Source organism: Ambystoma mexicanum, chromosome 4p, assembly GCF_040938575.1.
Source record: "Ambystoma mexicanum isolate Mex_15411 chromosome 4p, UKY_AmexF1_1, whole genome shotgun sequence".
NCBI lineage: Eukaryota > Metazoa > Chordata > Amphibia > Caudata > Ambystomatidae > Ambystoma > Ambystoma mexicanum.
This window is the reverse complement of record NC_090927.1, coordinates 845,700,991-845,716,669: the sequence shown is the minus strand read 5'-3', so window position 1 is coordinate 845,716,669 and position 15,679 is coordinate 845,700,991. Positions and strand designations below refer to the sequence as shown.

General features: G+C 47.8%; 29 non-coding genes and 25 pseudogenes across 29 annotated transcripts; all 54 read left to right on the top strand.

Annotated features, from left to right (window-relative positions):
- The first annotated feature begins 54 nt into the window (after nt 1–54).
- On the top strand, nt 55–163 carry LOC138458847 (5S ribosomal RNA; annotated as a pseudogene).
- A 106-nt stretch (nt 164–269) lies between these two features.
- LOC138458686 (5S ribosomal RNA) lies at nt 270–378 on the top strand (annotated as a pseudogene).
- A 464-nt stretch (nt 379–842) lies between these two features.
- On the top strand, nt 843–961 carry LOC138459181 (5S ribosomal RNA; annotated as a pseudogene).
- Nucleotides 962–1,060: 99 nt separating this feature from the next.
- Nucleotides 1,061–1,169, top strand: LOC138459037 (5S ribosomal RNA; annotated as a pseudogene).
- Nucleotides 1,170–1,275: 106 nt separating this feature from the next.
- On the top strand, nt 1,276–1,394 carry LOC138455306 (5S ribosomal RNA). Its single transcript, XR_011261944.1, has one exon. It is a non-coding gene; the product is annotated as a 5S ribosomal RNA (ribosomal RNA).
- A 106-nt stretch (nt 1,395–1,500) lies between these two features.
- On the top strand, nt 1,501–1,609 carry LOC138458345 (5S ribosomal RNA; annotated as a pseudogene).
- A 321-nt stretch (nt 1,610–1,930) lies between these two features.
- Nucleotides 1,931–2,049, top strand: LOC138454969 (5S ribosomal RNA). Its single transcript, XR_011261620.1, has one exon. It is a non-coding gene; the product is annotated as a 5S ribosomal RNA (ribosomal RNA).
- A 106-nt stretch (nt 2,050–2,155) lies between these two features.
- On the top strand, nt 2,156–2,274 carry LOC138463048 (5S ribosomal RNA). The gene has a single exon (XR_011265634.1). It is a non-coding gene; the product is annotated as a 5S ribosomal RNA (ribosomal RNA).
- Nucleotides 2,275–2,380: 106 nt separating this feature from the next.
- LOC138455863 (5S ribosomal RNA) lies at nt 2,381–2,499 on the top strand (annotated as a pseudogene).
- A 106-nt stretch (nt 2,500–2,605) lies between these two features.
- On the top strand, nt 2,606–2,724 carry LOC138461753 (5S ribosomal RNA). Its single transcript, XR_011264360.1, has one exon. It is a non-coding gene; the product is annotated as a 5S ribosomal RNA (ribosomal RNA).
- Nucleotides 2,725–2,830: 106 nt separating this feature from the next.
- On the top strand, nt 2,831–2,939 carry LOC138455698 (5S ribosomal RNA; annotated as a pseudogene).
- A 106-nt stretch (nt 2,940–3,045) lies between these two features.
- On the top strand, nt 3,046–3,164 carry LOC138456149 (5S ribosomal RNA; annotated as a pseudogene).
- A 453-nt stretch (nt 3,165–3,617) lies between these two features.
- On the top strand, nt 3,618–3,736 carry LOC138463138 (5S ribosomal RNA). The gene has a single exon (XR_011265723.1). It is a non-coding gene; the product is annotated as a 5S ribosomal RNA (ribosomal RNA).
- Nucleotides 3,737–3,842: 106 nt separating this feature from the next.
- LOC138454319 (5S ribosomal RNA) lies at nt 3,843–3,961 on the top strand. The gene has a single exon (XR_011261001.1). It is a non-coding gene; the product is annotated as a 5S ribosomal RNA (ribosomal RNA).
- Nucleotides 3,962–4,067: 106 nt separating this feature from the next.
- On the top strand, nt 4,068–4,186 carry LOC138462645 (5S ribosomal RNA). The gene has a single exon (XR_011265240.1). It is a non-coding gene; the product is annotated as a 5S ribosomal RNA (ribosomal RNA).
- Nucleotides 4,187–4,292: 106 nt separating this feature from the next.
- On the top strand, nt 4,293–4,401 carry LOC138459684 (5S ribosomal RNA; annotated as a pseudogene).
- A 106-nt stretch (nt 4,402–4,507) lies between these two features.
- Nucleotides 4,508–4,616, top strand: LOC138455592 (5S ribosomal RNA; annotated as a pseudogene).
- A 106-nt stretch (nt 4,617–4,722) lies between these two features.
- LOC138459108 (5S ribosomal RNA) lies at nt 4,723–4,857 on the top strand (annotated as a pseudogene).
- A 106-nt stretch (nt 4,858–4,963) lies between these two features.
- Nucleotides 4,964–5,072, top strand: LOC138455954 (5S ribosomal RNA; annotated as a pseudogene).
- A 106-nt stretch (nt 5,073–5,178) lies between these two features.
- On the top strand, nt 5,179–5,297 carry LOC138462950 (5S ribosomal RNA). Its single transcript, XR_011265536.1, has one exon. It is a non-coding gene; the product is annotated as a 5S ribosomal RNA (ribosomal RNA).
- A 106-nt stretch (nt 5,298–5,403) lies between these two features.
- On the top strand, nt 5,404–5,522 carry LOC138461907 (5S ribosomal RNA). The gene has a single exon (XR_011264513.1). It is a non-coding gene; the product is annotated as a 5S ribosomal RNA (ribosomal RNA).
- Nucleotides 5,523–5,628: 106 nt separating this feature from the next.
- Nucleotides 5,629–5,747, top strand: LOC138454896 (5S ribosomal RNA). Its single transcript, XR_011261554.1, has one exon. It is a non-coding gene; the product is annotated as a 5S ribosomal RNA (ribosomal RNA).
- A 107-nt stretch (nt 5,748–5,854) lies between these two features.
- On the top strand, nt 5,855–5,963 carry LOC138457657 (5S ribosomal RNA; annotated as a pseudogene).
- Nucleotides 5,964–6,069: 106 nt separating this feature from the next.
- Nucleotides 6,070–6,188, top strand: LOC138463497 (5S ribosomal RNA). The gene has a single exon (XR_011266084.1). It is a non-coding gene; the product is annotated as a 5S ribosomal RNA (ribosomal RNA).
- Nucleotides 6,189–6,294: 106 nt separating this feature from the next.
- On the top strand, nt 6,295–6,403 carry LOC138458266 (5S ribosomal RNA; annotated as a pseudogene).
- A 678-nt stretch (nt 6,404–7,081) lies between these two features.
- LOC138463193 (5S ribosomal RNA) lies at nt 7,082–7,200 on the top strand. Its single transcript, XR_011265779.1, has one exon. It is a non-coding gene; the product is annotated as a 5S ribosomal RNA (ribosomal RNA).
- Nucleotides 7,201–7,306: 106 nt separating this feature from the next.
- Nucleotides 7,307–7,425, top strand: LOC138463862 (5S ribosomal RNA). Its single transcript, XR_011266447.1, has one exon. It is a non-coding gene; the product is annotated as a 5S ribosomal RNA (ribosomal RNA).
- Nucleotides 7,426–7,531: 106 nt separating this feature from the next.
- Nucleotides 7,532–7,640, top strand: LOC138459122 (5S ribosomal RNA; annotated as a pseudogene).
- Nucleotides 7,641–7,745: 105 nt separating this feature from the next.
- On the top strand, nt 7,746–7,864 carry LOC138463336 (5S ribosomal RNA). Its single transcript, XR_011265922.1, has one exon. It is a non-coding gene; the product is annotated as a 5S ribosomal RNA (ribosomal RNA).
- A 464-nt stretch (nt 7,865–8,328) lies between these two features.
- LOC138455314 (5S ribosomal RNA) lies at nt 8,329–8,447 on the top strand. The gene has a single exon (XR_011261951.1). It is a non-coding gene; the product is annotated as a 5S ribosomal RNA (ribosomal RNA).
- Nucleotides 8,448–8,553: 106 nt separating this feature from the next.
- Nucleotides 8,554–8,672, top strand: LOC138462898 (5S ribosomal RNA). Its single transcript, XR_011265486.1, has one exon. It is a non-coding gene; the product is annotated as a 5S ribosomal RNA (ribosomal RNA).
- Nucleotides 8,673–8,778: 106 nt separating this feature from the next.
- LOC138463126 (5S ribosomal RNA) lies at nt 8,779–8,897 on the top strand. The gene has a single exon (XR_011265711.1). It is a non-coding gene; the product is annotated as a 5S ribosomal RNA (ribosomal RNA).
- Nucleotides 8,898–9,003: 106 nt separating this feature from the next.
- On the top strand, nt 9,004–9,122 carry LOC138462185 (5S ribosomal RNA). Its single transcript, XR_011264789.1, has one exon. It is a non-coding gene; the product is annotated as a 5S ribosomal RNA (ribosomal RNA).
- Nucleotides 9,123–9,228: 106 nt separating this feature from the next.
- Nucleotides 9,229–9,337, top strand: LOC138458946 (5S ribosomal RNA; annotated as a pseudogene).
- Nucleotides 9,338–10,015: 678 nt separating this feature from the next.
- On the top strand, nt 10,016–10,134 carry LOC138453912 (5S ribosomal RNA). Its single transcript, XR_011260612.1, has one exon. It is a non-coding gene; the product is annotated as a 5S ribosomal RNA (ribosomal RNA).
- Nucleotides 10,135–10,240: 106 nt separating this feature from the next.
- LOC138453893 (5S ribosomal RNA) lies at nt 10,241–10,359 on the top strand. The gene has a single exon (XR_011260594.1). It is a non-coding gene; the product is annotated as a 5S ribosomal RNA (ribosomal RNA).
- Nucleotides 10,360–10,465: 106 nt separating this feature from the next.
- On the top strand, nt 10,466–10,574 carry LOC138457876 (5S ribosomal RNA; annotated as a pseudogene).
- Nucleotides 10,575–10,680: 106 nt separating this feature from the next.
- Nucleotides 10,681–10,799, top strand: LOC138454417 (5S ribosomal RNA). The gene has a single exon (XR_011261094.1). It is a non-coding gene; the product is annotated as a 5S ribosomal RNA (ribosomal RNA).
- Nucleotides 10,800–10,905: 106 nt separating this feature from the next.
- Nucleotides 10,906–11,014, top strand: LOC138456379 (5S ribosomal RNA; annotated as a pseudogene).
- Nucleotides 11,015–11,692: 678 nt separating this feature from the next.
- LOC138463190 (5S ribosomal RNA) lies at nt 11,693–11,811 on the top strand. The gene has a single exon (XR_011265777.1). It is a non-coding gene; the product is annotated as a 5S ribosomal RNA (ribosomal RNA).
- A 106-nt stretch (nt 11,812–11,917) lies between these two features.
- On the top strand, nt 11,918–12,026 carry LOC138456577 (5S ribosomal RNA; annotated as a pseudogene).
- A 453-nt stretch (nt 12,027–12,479) lies between these two features.
- Nucleotides 12,480–12,598, top strand: LOC138462462 (5S ribosomal RNA). The gene has a single exon (XR_011265057.1). It is a non-coding gene; the product is annotated as a 5S ribosomal RNA (ribosomal RNA).
- A 106-nt stretch (nt 12,599–12,704) lies between these two features.
- LOC138454727 (5S ribosomal RNA) lies at nt 12,705–12,823 on the top strand. Its single transcript, XR_011261391.1, has one exon. It is a non-coding gene; the product is annotated as a 5S ribosomal RNA (ribosomal RNA).
- A 106-nt stretch (nt 12,824–12,929) lies between these two features.
- Nucleotides 12,930–13,048, top strand: LOC138455303 (5S ribosomal RNA). Its single transcript, XR_011261941.1, has one exon. It is a non-coding gene; the product is annotated as a 5S ribosomal RNA (ribosomal RNA).
- A 106-nt stretch (nt 13,049–13,154) lies between these two features.
- On the top strand, nt 13,155–13,263 carry LOC138459574 (5S ribosomal RNA; annotated as a pseudogene).
- A 106-nt stretch (nt 13,264–13,369) lies between these two features.
- Nucleotides 13,370–13,478, top strand: LOC138459683 (5S ribosomal RNA; annotated as a pseudogene).
- Nucleotides 13,479–13,584: 106 nt separating this feature from the next.
- LOC138455591 (5S ribosomal RNA) lies at nt 13,585–13,693 on the top strand (annotated as a pseudogene).
- A 106-nt stretch (nt 13,694–13,799) lies between these two features.
- On the top strand, nt 13,800–13,934 carry LOC138459107 (5S ribosomal RNA; annotated as a pseudogene).
- Nucleotides 13,935–14,040: 106 nt separating this feature from the next.
- LOC138455953 (5S ribosomal RNA) lies at nt 14,041–14,149 on the top strand (annotated as a pseudogene).
- A 107-nt stretch (nt 14,150–14,256) lies between these two features.
- Nucleotides 14,257–14,375, top strand: LOC138462949 (5S ribosomal RNA). The gene has a single exon (XR_011265535.1). It is a non-coding gene; the product is annotated as a 5S ribosomal RNA (ribosomal RNA).
- Nucleotides 14,376–14,481: 106 nt separating this feature from the next.
- On the top strand, nt 14,482–14,600 carry LOC138456148 (5S ribosomal RNA; annotated as a pseudogene).
- A 463-nt stretch (nt 14,601–15,063) lies between these two features.
- LOC138462460 (5S ribosomal RNA) lies at nt 15,064–15,182 on the top strand. The gene has a single exon (XR_011265056.1). It is a non-coding gene; the product is annotated as a 5S ribosomal RNA (ribosomal RNA).
- Nucleotides 15,183–15,288: 106 nt separating this feature from the next.
- Nucleotides 15,289–15,407, top strand: LOC138454318 (5S ribosomal RNA). The gene has a single exon (XR_011261000.1). It is a non-coding gene; the product is annotated as a 5S ribosomal RNA (ribosomal RNA).
- A 106-nt stretch (nt 15,408–15,513) lies between these two features.
- LOC138462522 (5S ribosomal RNA) lies at nt 15,514–15,632 on the top strand. Its single transcript, XR_011265118.1, has one exon. It is a non-coding gene; the product is annotated as a 5S ribosomal RNA (ribosomal RNA).
- Nucleotides 15,633–15,679: the final 47 nt, after the last annotated feature.

The following is a 15,679-nucleotide window of genomic DNA, read 5'->3' as shown; positions in this document are numbered from 1 at the left end:
CTGCAAGGTCTAGCCGACTAGATGCTTAAAAGTACAAAACTCACTAGGCCCAGAGCCTAAGGCCACACCACACTGAATGCGCCTGATCTCGGAAGCTAAGCAGTGTCGGGCCTAGTTAGTACCTGGATGGGAGACCGCCTGGGAATACCAGGTGCTGTAGGATTTTTTGTGCTCCAAGTTCAGGAAGTGAGCCAGTTCTCAATTGCCTTTCAAAACTGCAAGGTCTAGCCGACTAGATGCTTAAAAGTACAACACTCACTAGGCCCAGAGCCTACAGCCACACCACACTGAATTCGTCTGATCTCGGAAGCTAAGCAGTGTCGGGCCTAGTTAGTACCTGGATGGGAGACCGCCTGGGAATACCAGGTGCTGTAGGTTATTTTGTGCTCCATGATTAGTAATTGCGCAACTTCTCAATTACTTTTCAAATTTGGTATGTTTCCAAAATAATTGTATCCCGTTTTATAGCGGAAATGTTGGACAACATCATGAGGGCTGGAGCTACCTATTTACATAGAATTAGCATACAGGTAGTGTGTTCATGGGTAATAAATCGACTTTCACATGTAATGCAGTACAGAGAATATTGAGTCCTTCAAGAGGCATGAAAGAAAGCCATTATTGTGTTGATTGTTCTCTCCACCTCCCTGCAACAGAAACAGGATGGATGGATTAAAGTTATCCTACCAGACATAGGAGTCCTGAATGGGCCCACCAGTCTTATATATCTCGCCTGATCGAGCGCTGATCGAGCGATGAGCGTGGGATCATGTTGCAAGTGGCTGCATGGCTTAGCTCACTAAATGCAAATGCATAAGAGTAATATTCTTAGCATTTCTAGAGCCTACGGCCACACCACACTGAATGCGCCCGATCTTGTCTGATCTCAGAAGCTAAGCAGTGTCAGGCTTAGTTTGTACCTGGATGGGAGACTGCCTTCGAATACCGGGTGCTGTAGGCTTTTTTGTGCTCCAAGTTCAGGAAGTGAGCCATTTCTCAATTGCCTTTCAAAACTGCAAGGTCTAGCCGACTAGATGCTTAAAAGTACAAAACTCACTAGGCCTACGGCCACACCACACTGAATGCGCCTGATCTCGGAAGCTAAGCAGTGTCGGTTCTCGTTAGTACCTGGATGGGAGACCGCCTGGGAATACCAGGTGCTGTAGGCTTTTTTGTACTCCAAGTTCAGGAAGTGAGCCATTTCTCAATTGCCTTTCAAAACTGCAAGGTCTAGCCGACTAGATGCTTAAAAGTATAAAACTCACTAGGCCCAGAGCCTACGGCCACACCACACTGAATGCGCCCGATCTCATCTGATCTCGGAGGTTAAGCAGTGTCGGTCCTAGTTAGTACCTCGATGGGAGACGGCCTGGGAATACCAGGTGCTGTAGGCTTTTTTGTGCTCCAAGTTCAGGAAGTGAGCCATTTCTCAATTGCCTTTCAAAACTGCAAGGTCTAGCTGACTAGATGCTTAAAAGTACAAAACTCACTAGGCCCAGAGCCTACGGCCACACCACACTGAATGCATCTGATCTCGGAAGCTAAGCAGTGTCGGGCCTAGTTAGTACGTGGATGGGAGACTGCCTGGGAATACCAGGTGCTGTAGGCTTTTTTGTGCTCCAAGTTCAGGAAGTGAGCCATTTCTCTATTGCCTTTCAAAACTGCAAGGTCTAGCCGACTAGATGCTTAAAAGTACAAAACTCACTAGGCCCAGAGCCTATGCCCACACCACACTGAATGGGCCCGATCTCGGAAGCTAAGCAGTGTCAGGCCTAGTTAGTACCTGGATGGGAGACGGCCTGGGAATACCAGGTGCTGTAGGCATTTTTGTGCTCCAAGTTCAGGAAGTGAGCCATTTCTCAATTGCCTTTCAAAACTGCAAGGTCTAGCCGACTAGATGCTTAAAAGTACAAAACTCACTAGGCCCAGAGCCTACGGCCACACCACACTGAATGCGCCCCATCTCATCTGATCTCGGAAGCTAAGCAGTGTCAGGCCTAGTTAGTACCTGGATGGGAGACCGCCTGGGAATACCAGGTGCTGTAGGCTTTTTTGTACTCCAAGTTCAGGAAGTGAGCCATTTCTCAATTGCCTTTCAAAATTGCAAGGTCTAGCTGACTAGATGCTTAAAAGTACAAAACTCACTAGGCCCAGAGCCTACGGCCACACCACACTGAATGCGCCCGATCTCGTCTGATCTTGGAAGCTAAGCAGTGTCGGGCCTAGTTAGTACCTGGATGGGAGACCGCATGGGAATACCAGGTGCTGTAGGCTTTTTTGTGCTCCAAGTTCAGGAAGTGAGCCATTTCTCAATTGCCTTTCAAAACTACAAGGTCTAGCTGACTAGATGCTTAAAAGTACAAAACTCACTAGGCCCAGAGCCTACGGCCACACCACACTGAATGCGCCCGATCTCGTCTGATTTTGGAAGCTAAGCAGTGTCAGGCCTAGTTGGTACCTGGATGGGAAACCGCCTGGGAATACCAGGTGCTGTAGGCTTTTTTGTACTCCAAGTTCAGGAAGTGAGCCATTTCTCAATTGCCTTTCAAAACTGCAAGGTCTAGCTGACAAGATGCTTAAAAGTACAAAACTCACTAGGCCCAGAGCCTACGGCCACACCACACTGAATACGCCTGATCTCGTCTGATCTCAGAAGCTAAGCAGTGTCGGGCCTAATTAGTACCTGGATGGGAGACCGCCTGGGAATACCAGGTGCTGTAGGCTTTTTAGTGCTCCAAGTTCAGGAAGTGAGCCATTTCTCAATTGCCTTTCAAAACTGCAAGGTCTAGCCGACTAGATGCTTAAAAGTAAAAAACTCAGTAGGCCCAGAGCCTACGGCCACACCACACTGAATGCGCCCGATCTCGGAAGTTAAGCAGTGTCGGGCCTAGTTAGTACCTGGATGGGAGACCGCCTGGGAATACCAGGTGCTGTAGGCTTTTTTGTGCTCCAAGTTCAGGAAGTGAGCCATTTCTCAATTGCCTTTCAAAACTGCAAGGTCTAGCCGACTAGATGCTTAAAAGTACAAAACTCACTAGGCCCAGAGCCTACGGCCACACCACACTGAATGCGCCCAATCTCGTCTGATCTCGGAAGCTAAGCAATGTCAGGCCTAGTTAGTACCTGGATGGGAGACCTCCTGGCAATACCAGGTGCTGTAGGCTATTTTGTGCTCCATGATTAGTAATTGCGCAACTTCTCAATTACTTTTCAAATTTGGTATGTTTCCAAAATAATTGTATCCCGTTTTATAGCGGAAATGTTGGACAACATCATGAGGGCTGGAGCTACCTTTTTACATAGAATTAGCATACAGGTAGTGTGTTCATGGGTAATAAATCGACTTTCACATGTAATGCAGTACAGAGAATATTGAGTCCTTCAAGAGGCATGAAAGAAAACCATTATTGTGTTGATTGTTCTCTCCACCTCCCTGCAACAGACACAGGATGGATGAATTAAAGTTATCCTACCAGACATAGGAGTCCTGAATGGGCCCACCAGTCTTATATATCTCGCCTGATCGAGCGATGAGCGTGGTATCATGTTGCAAGTGGCTGCATGGCTTAGCTTACTAAATGCAAATGCATAAGAGTAATATTCTTAGCATTCCTAGAGCCTATGGCCACACCACACTGAATGCACCCGATCTCGTCTGATCTCGGAAGTTAAGCAGTGTCTGGCCTAGTTAGTACCTGGATGGGAGACCGCCTGGGAATACCAGGTGCTGTAGGCTTTTTTGTGCTCCAAGTTCAGGAAGTGAGCCATTTCTCAATTGCCTTTCAAAACTGCAAGGTCTAGCCGACTAGATGCTTAAAAGTACAAAACTCACTAGGCCCAGAGCCTACGGCCACACCACACTGAATGCGCCCGATCTCATCTGATCTCAGAAGCTAAGCAGTGTCGGGCCTAGTTAGTACCTGGATGGGAGACCGCCTGGGAATACCAGATGCTGTAGGCTTTTTTGTACTCCAAGTTCAGGAAGTGAGCCATTTCTCAATTGCCTTTCAAAACTGCAAGGTCTAGCCGACTAGATGCTTAAAAGTACAAAACTCAGTAGGCCTAGAGCCTACGGCCACACCACACTGAATGCGCCCGATCTCGTCTGATCTCGGAAGCTAAGCAGTGTTGGGCCTAGTTAGTACCTGGATGGGAGACCGCCTGGGAATACCAGGTGCTGTAGGCTTTTTTGTGCTCCAAGTTCAGGAAGTGAGCTATTTCTCAATTGCCTTTCAAAACTGCAAGGTCTAGCTGACTAGATGCTTAAAAGTACAAAACTCACTAGGCCCAGAGCCTACGGCCACACCACACTGAATGCGCCTGATCTCGGAAGCTAAGCAGTGTCTGGCCTAGTTAGTGCCTGGATAGGAGACCGCCTGGGAATACCAGGTGCTGTAGGCTTTTTTGTGCTCCAAGTTCAGGAAGTGAGCCATTTCTCAATTGCCTTTCAAAACTGCAAGGTCTAGCCGACTAGATGCTTAAAAGTACAAAGCTCACTAGGCCCAGAGCCTACGGCCACACCACACTGAATGCACCCGATCTCGGAAGCTAAGCAGTGTCGGGCCTAGTTAGTACCTGGATGGGAGACCGCCTGGGAATACCAGGTGCTGTAGGCTTTTTTGTGCTCCAAGTTCAGGAAATGAGCCATTTCTCAATTGCCTTTCAAAACTGCAAGGTCTAGCTGACTAGATGCTTAAAAGTACAAAACTCACTAGGCCCAGAGCCTACGGCCACACCACACTGAATGTGCCTGATCTCGTCTGATCTCGGAAGCTAAGCAGTGTCAGGCCTAGTTAGTACCTGGATGGGAGACCACCTGGTACTAACTAGGCCTGGGAATACCAGGTGCTGTAGGCTTTTTTGTGCTCCATGTTCAGGAAGTGAGCCATTTCTCAATTGCCTTTCAAAACTGCAAGATCTAGCCGACTAGATGCTTAAAAGTACAAAACTCACTAAGCCCAGAGCCTACGGCCACACCACACTGAATGCGCCCGATCTCGGAAGCTAAGCAGTGTCGGGCCTAGTTAGTACCTGAATGGGAGACCTCCTGGGAATACCAGGTGCTGTAGGCTTTTTTGTACTCCAAGTACAGGAAGTGAGCCATTTCTCAATTGCCTTTCAAAACTGCAAGGTCTAGCCGACTAGATTCTTAAAAGTACAAAACTCACTAGGCCCAGAGCCTACGGCCACACCACACTGAATGCGCCCGATCTCGTCTGATCTCGGAAGCTCAGCAGTGTTGGGCCTAGTTAGTACCTGGATGGGAGACCGCCTGGGAATACCAGGTGCTGTAGGCTTTTTTGTGCTCCAAGTTCAGGAAGTGAGCTATTTCTCAATTGCCTTTCAAAACTGCAAGGTCTAGCTGACTAGATGCTTAAAAGTACAAAACTCACTAGGCCCAGAGCCTACGGCCACACCACACTGAATGCTCCTGATCTCGTCTGATCTCGGAAGCTAAGCAGTGTCGGGCCTAGTTAGTACCTGGATGGGAGACCGCCTGGGAATACCAGGTGCTGTAGGCTTTTTTGTGCTCCAAGTTCAGGAAGTGAGCCATTTCTCAATTGCCTTTCAAAACTGCAAGTTCTAGCCGACTAGATGCTTAAAAGTACAAAACTCATTAGGCCCAGAGCCTACAGCCACACCACACTGAATGCGCCCGATCTCGTTTGATCTCGGAAGCTAAGCAGTGTCGGGCCTAGTTAGTACCTGTATGGGAGACGGCCTGGGAATACCAGGTGCTGTAGGCTTTTTTTGTGCCCCAAGTTCAGGAAGTGAGCCATTTCTCAATTGCCTTTCAAAACTGCAAGGTCTAGCCGACTAGATGCTTAAAAGTACAAAACTCACTAGGCCCAGAGCCTATGGCCACACCACACTGAATGCACCCGATCTTGGAAACTAAGCAGTGTCGGGCCTAGTTAGTACCTGGATGGGAGACCGCCTGGGAATACCAGGTGCTGTAGGCTTTTTTGTGCTCCAAGTTCAGGAAGTGAGCCATTTCTCAATTGCCTTTCAAAACTGCAAGGTCTAGCTGACTAGATGCTTAAAAGTACAAAACTCACTAGGCCCAGAGCCTACGGCCACACCGCACTGAATGCGCCCGATCTCGTCTGATCTCGGAAGCTAAGCAGTGTCGGGCCTAGTTAGTACCTGGATGGGAGACCGCCTGGGAATACCAGGTGCTGTAGGCTTTTTTGTGCTCCAAGTTCAGGAAGTGAGCCATTTCTCAATTGCCTTTCAAAACTGCAAGGTCTAGCCGACTAGATGCTTAAAAGTACAAAACTCACTAGGCCCAGAGCCTACGGCCACACCACACTGAATGCGCCTGATCTCATAAGTTAAGCAGTGTCGGGCCTAGTTAGTACCTGGATGGGAGACCGCCTGGTAATACCAGGTGCTGTAGGCTTTTTTGTGCTCCAAGTTCAGGAAGTGAGCCATTTCTCAATTGCCTTTCAAAACTGCAAGGTCTAGCCGACTAGATGCTTAAAAGTACAAAACTCACTAAACCCAGAGCCTACGGCCACACCACACTGAATGCGTCTGATCTCGGAAGCTACGCAATGTCAGGCCTAGTTAGTACCTGGATGGGAGACCGCCTGGCAATACCAGGTGCTGTAGGCTATTTTGTGCTCCATGATTAGTAATTGCGCAACTTCTCAATTACTTTTCAAATTTGGTATGTTTCCAAAATAATTGTATCCCATTTTATAGCGGAAATGTTGGACAACATCATGAGGGCTGGAGCTACCTTTTTACATAGAATTAGCATACAGGTAGTGTGTTCATGGGTAATAAATCGACTTTCACATGTAATGCAGTACAGAGAATATTGAGTCCTTCAAGAGGCATGAAAGAAAACCATTATTGTGTTGATTGTTCTCTCCACCTCCCTGCAACAGACACAGGATGGATGAATTAAAGTTATCCTACCAGACATAGGAGTCCTGAACGGGCCCACCAGTCTTATATATCTCGCCTGATCGAGCCTGATCGAGCGATGAGCGTGGTATCATGTTGCAAGTGGCTGCATGGCTTAGCTTACTAAATGCAAATGCATAAGAGTAATATTCTTAGCATTCCTAGAGCCTACGGCCACACCACACTGAATGCACCCGATCTCGTCTGATCTCGGAAGTTAAGCAGTGTCAGGCCTAGTTAGTACCTGGATGGGAGACCGCCTCGGAATACCAGGTGCTGTAGGCCTTTTTGTGCTCCAAGTTCAGGAAGTGAGCCATTTCTCAATTGCCTTTCAAAACTGCAAGGTCTAGCCGACTAGATGCTTAAAAGTACAAAACTCACTAGGCCCAGAGCCTACGGCCACACCACACTGAATGCGCCCGATCTCCTCTGATCTCGAAAGCTAAGCAGTGTCGGGCCTAGTTAGTACCTGGATGGGAGACCGCCTGGGAATACCAGGTGCTGTAGGCTTTTTTGTGCTCCAAGTTCAGGAAGTGAGCCATTTCTCAATTGCCTTTCAAAACTGCAAGGTCTAGCCGACTAGATGCTTAAAAGTACAAAACTCAGTAGGCCCAGAGCCTACGGCCACACCACACTAAATGTGCCCGATCTCGGAAACTAAGCAGGGTCGGCCCTAGTTAGTACCTGGATGGGAGACCTCCTGGGAATACCAGGTGCTGTAGGCTTTTTTGTACTCCAAGTTCAGGAAGTGAGCCATTTCTCAATTGCCTTTCAAAACTGCAAGGTCTAGCCGACTAGATGCTTAAAATACAAAACTCACTAGGCCCAGAGCCTACGGCCACACCACACTGAATGCACCCGATCTCGTCTGATCTCGGAAGCTAAGCAGTGTCAGGCCTAGTTAGTACCTGGATGGGAGACCGCCTGGGAATACCAGGTGCTGTAGGTTATTTTGTGCTCCATGATTAGTAATTGCGCAACTTCTCAATTACTTTTCATATTTGGTATGTTTCCAAAATAATTGTATCCCGTTTTATAGCGGAAATGTTGGACAACATCATGAGGGCTGGAGCTACCTATTTACATAGAATTAGCATACAGGTAGTGTGTTCATGGGTAATAAATCGACTTTCACATGTAATGCAGTACAGAGAATATTGAGTCCTTCAAGAGGCATGAAAGAAAGGCATTATTGTGTTGATTGTTCTCTCCACCTCCCTGCAACAGAAACAGGATGGATGGATTAAAGTTATCCTACCAGACATAGGAGTGCTGAATGGGCCCACCAGTCTTATATATCTCGCCTGATCGAGCGCTGATCGAGCGATGAGCGTGGTATCATGTTGCAAGTGGCTGCATGGCTTAGCTCACTAAATGCAAATGCATAAGAGTAATATTCTTAGCATTTCTAGAGCCTACGGCCACACCACACTGAATGCGCCCGATCTCGTCTGATCTCAGAAGCCAAGCAGTGTCAGGCCTAGTTAGTACCTGGATGGGAGACCGCCTGGGAATACCGGGTGCTGTAGGCTTTTTTGTGCTCCAAGTTCAGGAAGTGAGCCATTTCTCAATTGCCTTTCAAAACTGCAAGGTCTAGCCGACTAGATGCTTAAAAGTACAAAACTCACTAGGCCCAGAGCCTACGGCCACACCACACTGAATGCGCCCGATCTCGTCTGATCTCGGAAGCTAAGCAGTGTCGGTCCTAGTTAGTACCTGGATGGGAGACCGCCTGGGAATACCAGGTGCTGTAGGCTTTTTTGTGCTCCAAGTTCAGGAAGTGAGCCATTTCTCAATTGCTTTTCAAAACTGCAAGGTCTAGCCGACTAGATGCTTAAAAGTACAAAACTCACTAGAACCAGAACCTACGGCCACACCACACTGAATGCGCCTGATCTCGTCTGATCTCGGAAGCTAAGCAGTGTTGGGCCTAGTTAGTACCTGGATGGGAGACCGCCTGGGAATACCAGGTGCTGTAGGCTTTTTTGTACTCCAAGTTCAGGAAGTGAGCCATTTCTCAATTGCCTTTCAAAACTGCAAGGTCTAGCTGACTAGATGCTTAAGAGTACAAAACTCACTAGGCCCAGAGCCTACGGCCACACCACACTGAATGCGCCCGATCTCGTCTGATCTCGGAAGCTAAGCAGTGTCGGGCCTAGTTAGTACCTGGATGGGAGACCGCCTGGGAATACCAGGTGCTGTAGGCTTTTTTGTGCTCCAAGTTCAGGAAGTGAGCCATTTCTCAATTGCCTTTCAAAACTGCAAGGTCTAGCCGACTAGATGCTTAAAAGTACAAAACTCACTAGGCCCAGAGCCTACGGCCACACCACACTGAATGCGCCCGATCTCGGAAGTTAAGCAGTGTCGGGTCTAGTTAGTACCTGGATGGGAGACCGCCTGGTAATACCAGGTGCTGCAGGCTTTTTTGTGCTCCAAGTTCAGGAAGTGAGCCATTTCTCAATTGCCTTTCAAAACTGCAAGGTCTAGCCGACTAGATGCTTAAAAGTACAAAACTCACTAAGCCCAGAGCCTACGGCCACACCACACTGAATGCGTCTGATCTCGGAAGCTACGCAATGTCAGGCCTAGTTAGTACCTGGATGGGAGACCGCCTGGCAATACCAGGTGCTGTAGGCTATTTTGTGCTCCATGATTAGTAATTGCGCAACTTCTCAATTACTTTTCAAATTTGGTATGTTTCCAAAATAATTGTATCCCATTTTATAGCGGAAATGTTGGACAACATCATGAGGGCTGGAGCTACCTTTTTACATAGAATTAGCATACAGGTAGTGTGTTCATGGGTAATAAATCGACTTTCACATGTAATGCAGTACAGAGAATATTGAGTCCTTCAAGAGGCATGAAAGAAAACCATTATTGTGTTGATTGTTCTCTCCACCTCCCTGCAACAGACACAGGATGGATGAATTAAAGTTATCCTACCAGACATAGGAGTCCTGAATGGGCCCACCAGTCTTATATATCTCGCCTGATCGAGCCTGATCGAGCGATGAGCGTGGTATCATGTTGCAAGTGGCTGCATGGCTTAGCTTACTAAATGCAAATGCATAAGAGTAATATTCTTAGCATTCCTAGAGCCTACGGCCACACCACACTGAATGCACCCGATCTCGTCTGATCTCGGAAGTTAAGCAGTGTCAGGCCTAGTTAGTACCTGGATGGGAGACTGCCTTGGAATACCAGGTGCTGTAGGCCTTTTTGTGCTCCAAGTTCAGGAAGTGAGCCATTTCTCAATTGCCTTTCAAAACTGCAAGGTCTAGCCGACTAGATGCTTAAAAGTACAAAACTCACTAGGCCCAGAGCCTACGGCCACACCACACTGAATGCGCCCGATCTCCTCTGATCTCGGAAGCTGAGCAGTGTCGGGCCTAGTTAGTACCTGGATGGGAGACCGCCTGGGAATACCAGGTGCTGTAGGCTTTTTTGTGCTCCAAGTTCAGGAAGTGAGCCATTTCTCAATTGCCTTTCAAAACTGCAAGGTCTAGCCGACTAGATGCTTAAAAGTACAAAACTCAGTAGGCCCAGAGCCTACGGCCACACCACACTAAATGCGCCCGATCTCGGAAGCTAAGCAGTGTCGGCCCTAGTTAGTACCTGGATGGGAGACCCCCTGGGAATACCAGGTGCTGTAGGCTTTTTTGTACTCCAAGTTCAGGAAGTGAGCCATTTCTCAATTGCCTTTCAAAACTGCAAGGTCTAGCCGACTAGATGCTTAAAAGTACAAAACTCACTAGGCCCAGAGCCTACGGCCACACCACACTGAATGCACCCGATCTCGTCTGATCTCGGAAGCTAAGCAGTGTCGGGCCTAGTTAGTACCTGGATGGGAGACCGCCTGGGAATACCAGGTGCTGTAGGCTTTTTTGTGCTCCAAGTTCAGGAAGTGAGCCATTTCTCAATTTCCTTTCAAAACTGCAAGGTCTAGCCGACTAGATGCTTAAAAGTACAAAACTCACTAGGCCCAGAGCCTACGGCCACACCACACTGAATGCGCCCGATCTCGGAAGTTAAGCAGTGTCGGGCCTAGTTAGTACCTGGATGGGAGACCGCCTGGTAATACCAGGTGCTGTAGGCTTTTTTGTGCTCCAAGTTCAGGAAGTGAGCCATTTCTCAATTGCCTTTCAAAACTGCAAGGTCTAGCCGACTAGATGCTTAAAAGTACAAAACTCACTAAGCCCAGAGCCTACGGCCACACCACACTGAATGCGTCTGATCTCGGAAGCTACGCAATGTCAGGCCTAGTTAGTACCTGGATGGGAGACCGCCTGGCAATACCAGGTGCTGGAGGCTATTTTGTGCTCCATGATTAGTAATTGCGCAACTTCTCAATTACTTTTCAAATTTGGTATGTTTCCAAAATAATTGTATCCCATTTTATAGCGGAAATGTTGGACAACATCATGAGGGCTGGAGCTACCTTTTTACATAGAATTAGCATACAGGTAGTGTGTTCATGGGTAATAAATCGACTTTCACATGTAATGCAGTACAGAGAATATTGAGTCCTTCAAGAGGCATGAAAGAAAACCATTATTGTGTTGATTGTTCTCTCCACCTCCCTGCAACAGACACAGGATGGATGAATTAAAGTTATCCTACCAGACATAGGAGTCCTGAATGGGCCCACCAGTCTTATATATCTCGCCTGATCGAGCCTGATCGAGCGATGAGCGTGGTATCATGTTGCAAGTGGCTGCATGGCTTAGCTTACTAAATGCAAATGCATAAGAGTAATATTCTTAGCATTCCTAGAGCCTACGGCCACACCACACTGAATGCACCCGATCTCGTCTGATCTCGGAAGTTAAGCAGTGTCAGGCCTAGTTAGTACCTGGATGGGAGACCGCCTCGGAATACCAGGTGCTGTAGGCCTTTTTGTGCTCCAAGTTCAGGAAGTGAGCCATTTCTCAATTGCCTTTCAAAACTGCAAGGTCTAGCCGACTAGATGCTTAAAAGTACAAAACTCACTAGGCCCAGAGCCTACGGCCACACCACACTGAATGCGCCTGATCTTGGAAGCTAAGCAGTGTCGGGCCTAGTTAGTACCTGGATGGGAGACCGCCTGGGAATACCAGGTGCTGTAGGCTATTTTGTGCTCCATGATTAGTAATTGCGCAACTTCTCAATTACTTTTCAAATTTGGTATGTTTCCAAAATAATTGTATCCCGTTTTATAGCGGAAATGTTGGACAACATCATGAGGGCTGGAGCTACCTTTTTACATAGAATTAGCATACAGGTAGTGTGTTCATGGGTAATAAATCGACTTTCACATGTAATGTAGTACAGAGAATATTGAGTCCTTCAAGAGGCATGAAAGAAAACCATTATTGTGTTGATTGTTCTCTCCATCTCCCTGCAACAGACACAGGATGGATGAATTAAAGTTATCCTACCAGACATAGGAGTCCTGAATGGGCCCACCAGTCTTATATATCTCGCCTGATCGAGCGATGAGCGTGGTATCATGTTGCAAGTGGCTGCATGGCTTATCTTACTAAATGCAAATGCATAAGAGTAATATTCTTAGCATTCCTAGAGCCTACGGCCACACCACACTGAATGCACCCGATCTCGTCTGATCTCGGAAGTTAAGCAGTGTCTGGCCTAGTTAGTACCTGGATGGGAGACCGCCTGGGAATACCAGGTGCTGTAGGCTTTTTTGTGCTCCAAGTTCAGGAAGTGAGCCATTTCTCAATTGCCTTTCAAAACTGCAAGGTCTAGCCGACTAGATGCTTAAAAGTACAAAACTCACTAGGCCCAGAGCCTACGGCCACACCACACTGAATGCGCCCGATCTCGTCTGATCTCAGAAGCTAAGCAGTGTCGGGCCTAGTTAGTACCTGGATGGGAGACCGCCTGGGAATACCAGATGCTGTAGGCTTTTTTGTACTCCAAGTTCAGGAAGTGAGCCATTTCTCAATTGCCTTTCAAAACTGCAAGGTCTAGCCGACTAGATGCTTAAAAGTACAAAACTCAGTAGGCCCAGAGCCTACGGCCACACCACACTGAATGCGCCCGATCTCGTCTGATCTCGGAAGCTAAGCAGTGTCCGGCCTAGTTAGTACCTGGATGGGAGACGGCCTGGGAATACCAGGTGCTGTAGGCTTTTTTGTGCTCCAAGTTCAGGAAGTGAGCTATTTCTCAATTGCCTTTCAAAACAGCAAGGTCTAGCTGACTAGATGCTTAAAAGTACAAAACTCACTAGGCCCAGAGCCTACAGCCACACCACACTGAATGCGCCTGATCTCGGAAGCTAAGCACTGTCAGGCCTAGTTAGTGCCTGGATGGGAGACCGCCTGGGAATACCAGGTGCTGTAGGCTTTTTTGTGCTCCAAGTTCAGGAAGTGAGCCATTTCTCAATTGCCTTTCAAAACTGCAAGTTCTAGCCGACTAGATGCTTAAAAGTACAAAACTCACTAGGCCCAGAGCCTACGGCCACACCACACTGAATGCGCCTGATCTCGGAAGCTAAGCAGTGTCTGGCCTAGTTAGTGCCTGGATAGGAGACCGCCTGGGAATACCAGGTGCTGTAGGCTTTTTTGTGCTCCAAGTTCAGGAAGTGAGCCATTTCTCAATTGCCTTTCAAAACTGCAAGGTCTAGCCGACTAGATGCTTAAAAGTACAAAGCTCACTAGGCCCAGAGCCTACGGCCACACCACACTGAATGCACCCGATCTCGGAAGCTAAGCAGTGTCGGGCCTAGTTAGTACCTGGATGGGAGACCGCCTGGGAATACCAGGTGCTGTAGGCTTTTTTGTGCTCCAAGTTCAGGAAATGAGCCATTTCTCAATTGCCTTTCAAAACTGCAAGGTCTAGCTGACTAGATGCTTAAAAGTACAAAACTCACTAGGCCCAGAGCCTACGGCCACACCACACTGAATGTGCCTGATCTCGTCTGATCTCGGAAGCTAAGCAGTGTCAGGCCTAGTTAGTACCTGGATGGGAGACCACCTGGTACTAACTAGGCCTGGGAATACCAGGTGCTGTAGGCTTTTTTGTGCTCCATGTTCAGGAAGTGAGCCATTTCTCAATTGCCTTTCAAAACTGCAAGATCTAGCCGACTAGATGCTTAAAAGTACAAAACTCACTAAGCCCAGAGCCTACGGCCACACCACACTGAATGCGCCCGATCTCGGAAGCTAAGCAGTGTCGGGCCTAGTTAGTACCTGAATGGGAGACCTCCTGGGAATACCAGGTGCTGTAGGCTTTTTTTGTACTCCAAGTACAGGAAGTGAGCCATTTCTCAATTGCCTTTCAAAACTGCAAGGTCTAGCCGACTAGATTCTTAAAAGTACAAAACTCACTAGGCCCAGAGCCTACGGCCACACCACACTGAATGCGCCCGATCTCGTCTGATCTCGGAAGCTCAGCAGTGTTGGGCCTAGTTAGTACCTGGATGGGAGACCGCCTGGGAATACCAGGTGCTGTAGGCTTTTTTGTGCTCCAAGTTCAGGAAGTGAGCCATTTCTCAATTGCCTTTCAAAACTGCAAGGTCTAGCCGACTAGATGCTTAAAAGTACAAAACTCACTAGGCCCAGAGCCTACGGCCACACCACACTGAATGCGCCCAATCTCGTCTGATCTCGGAAGCTAAGCAATGTCAGGCCTAGTTAGTACCTGGATGGGAGACCTCCTGGCAATACCAGGTGCTGTAGGCTATTTTGTGCTCCATGATTAGTAATTGCGCAACTTCTCAATTACTTTTCAAATTTGGTATGTTTCCAAAATAATTGTATCCCGTTTTATAGCGGAAATGTTGGACAACATCATGAGGGCTGGAGCTACCTTTTTACATAGAATTAGCATACAGGTAGTGTGTTCATGGGTAATAAATCGACTTTCACATGTAATGCAGTACAGAGAATATTGAGTCCTTCAAGAGGCATGAAAGAAAACCATTATTGTGTTGATTGTTCTCTCCACCTCCCTGCAACAGACACAGGATGGATGAATTAAAGTTATCCTACCAGACATAGGAGTCCTGAATGGGCCCACCAGTCTTATATATCTCGCCTGATCGAGCCTGATCGAGCGATGAGCGTGGTATCATGTTGCAAGTGGCTGCATGGCTTATCTTACTAAATGCAAATGCATAAGAGTAATATTCTTAGCATTCCTAGAGCCTACGGCCACACCACACTGAATGCACCCGATCTCGTCTGATCTCGGAAGTTAAGCAGTGTCTGGCCTAGTTAGTACCTGGATGGGAGACCGCCTGGGAATACCAGGTGCTGTAGGCTTTTTTGTGCTCCAAGTTCAGGAAGTGAGCCATTTCTCAATTGCCTTTCAAAACTGCAAGGTCTAGCCGACTAGATGCTTAAAAGTACAAAACTCACTAGGCCCAGAGCCTACGGCCACACCACACTGAATGCGCCCGATCTCATCTGATCTCAGAAGCTAAGCAGTGTCGGGCCTAGTTAGTACCTGGATGGGAGACCGCCTGGGAATACCAGATGCTGTAGGCTTTTTTGTACTCCAAGTTCAGGAAGTGAGCCATTTCTCAATTGCCTTTCAAAACTGCAAGGTCTAGCCGACTAGATGCTTAAAAGTACAAAACTCAGTAGGCCTAGAGCCTACGGCCACACCACACTGAATGCGCCCGATCTCGTCTGATCTCGGAAGCTAAGCAGTGTTGGGCCTAGTTAGTACCTGGATGGGAGACCGCCTGGGAATACCAGGTGCTGTAGGCTTTTTTGTGCTCCAAGTTCAGGAAGTGAGCTATTTCTCAATTGCCTTT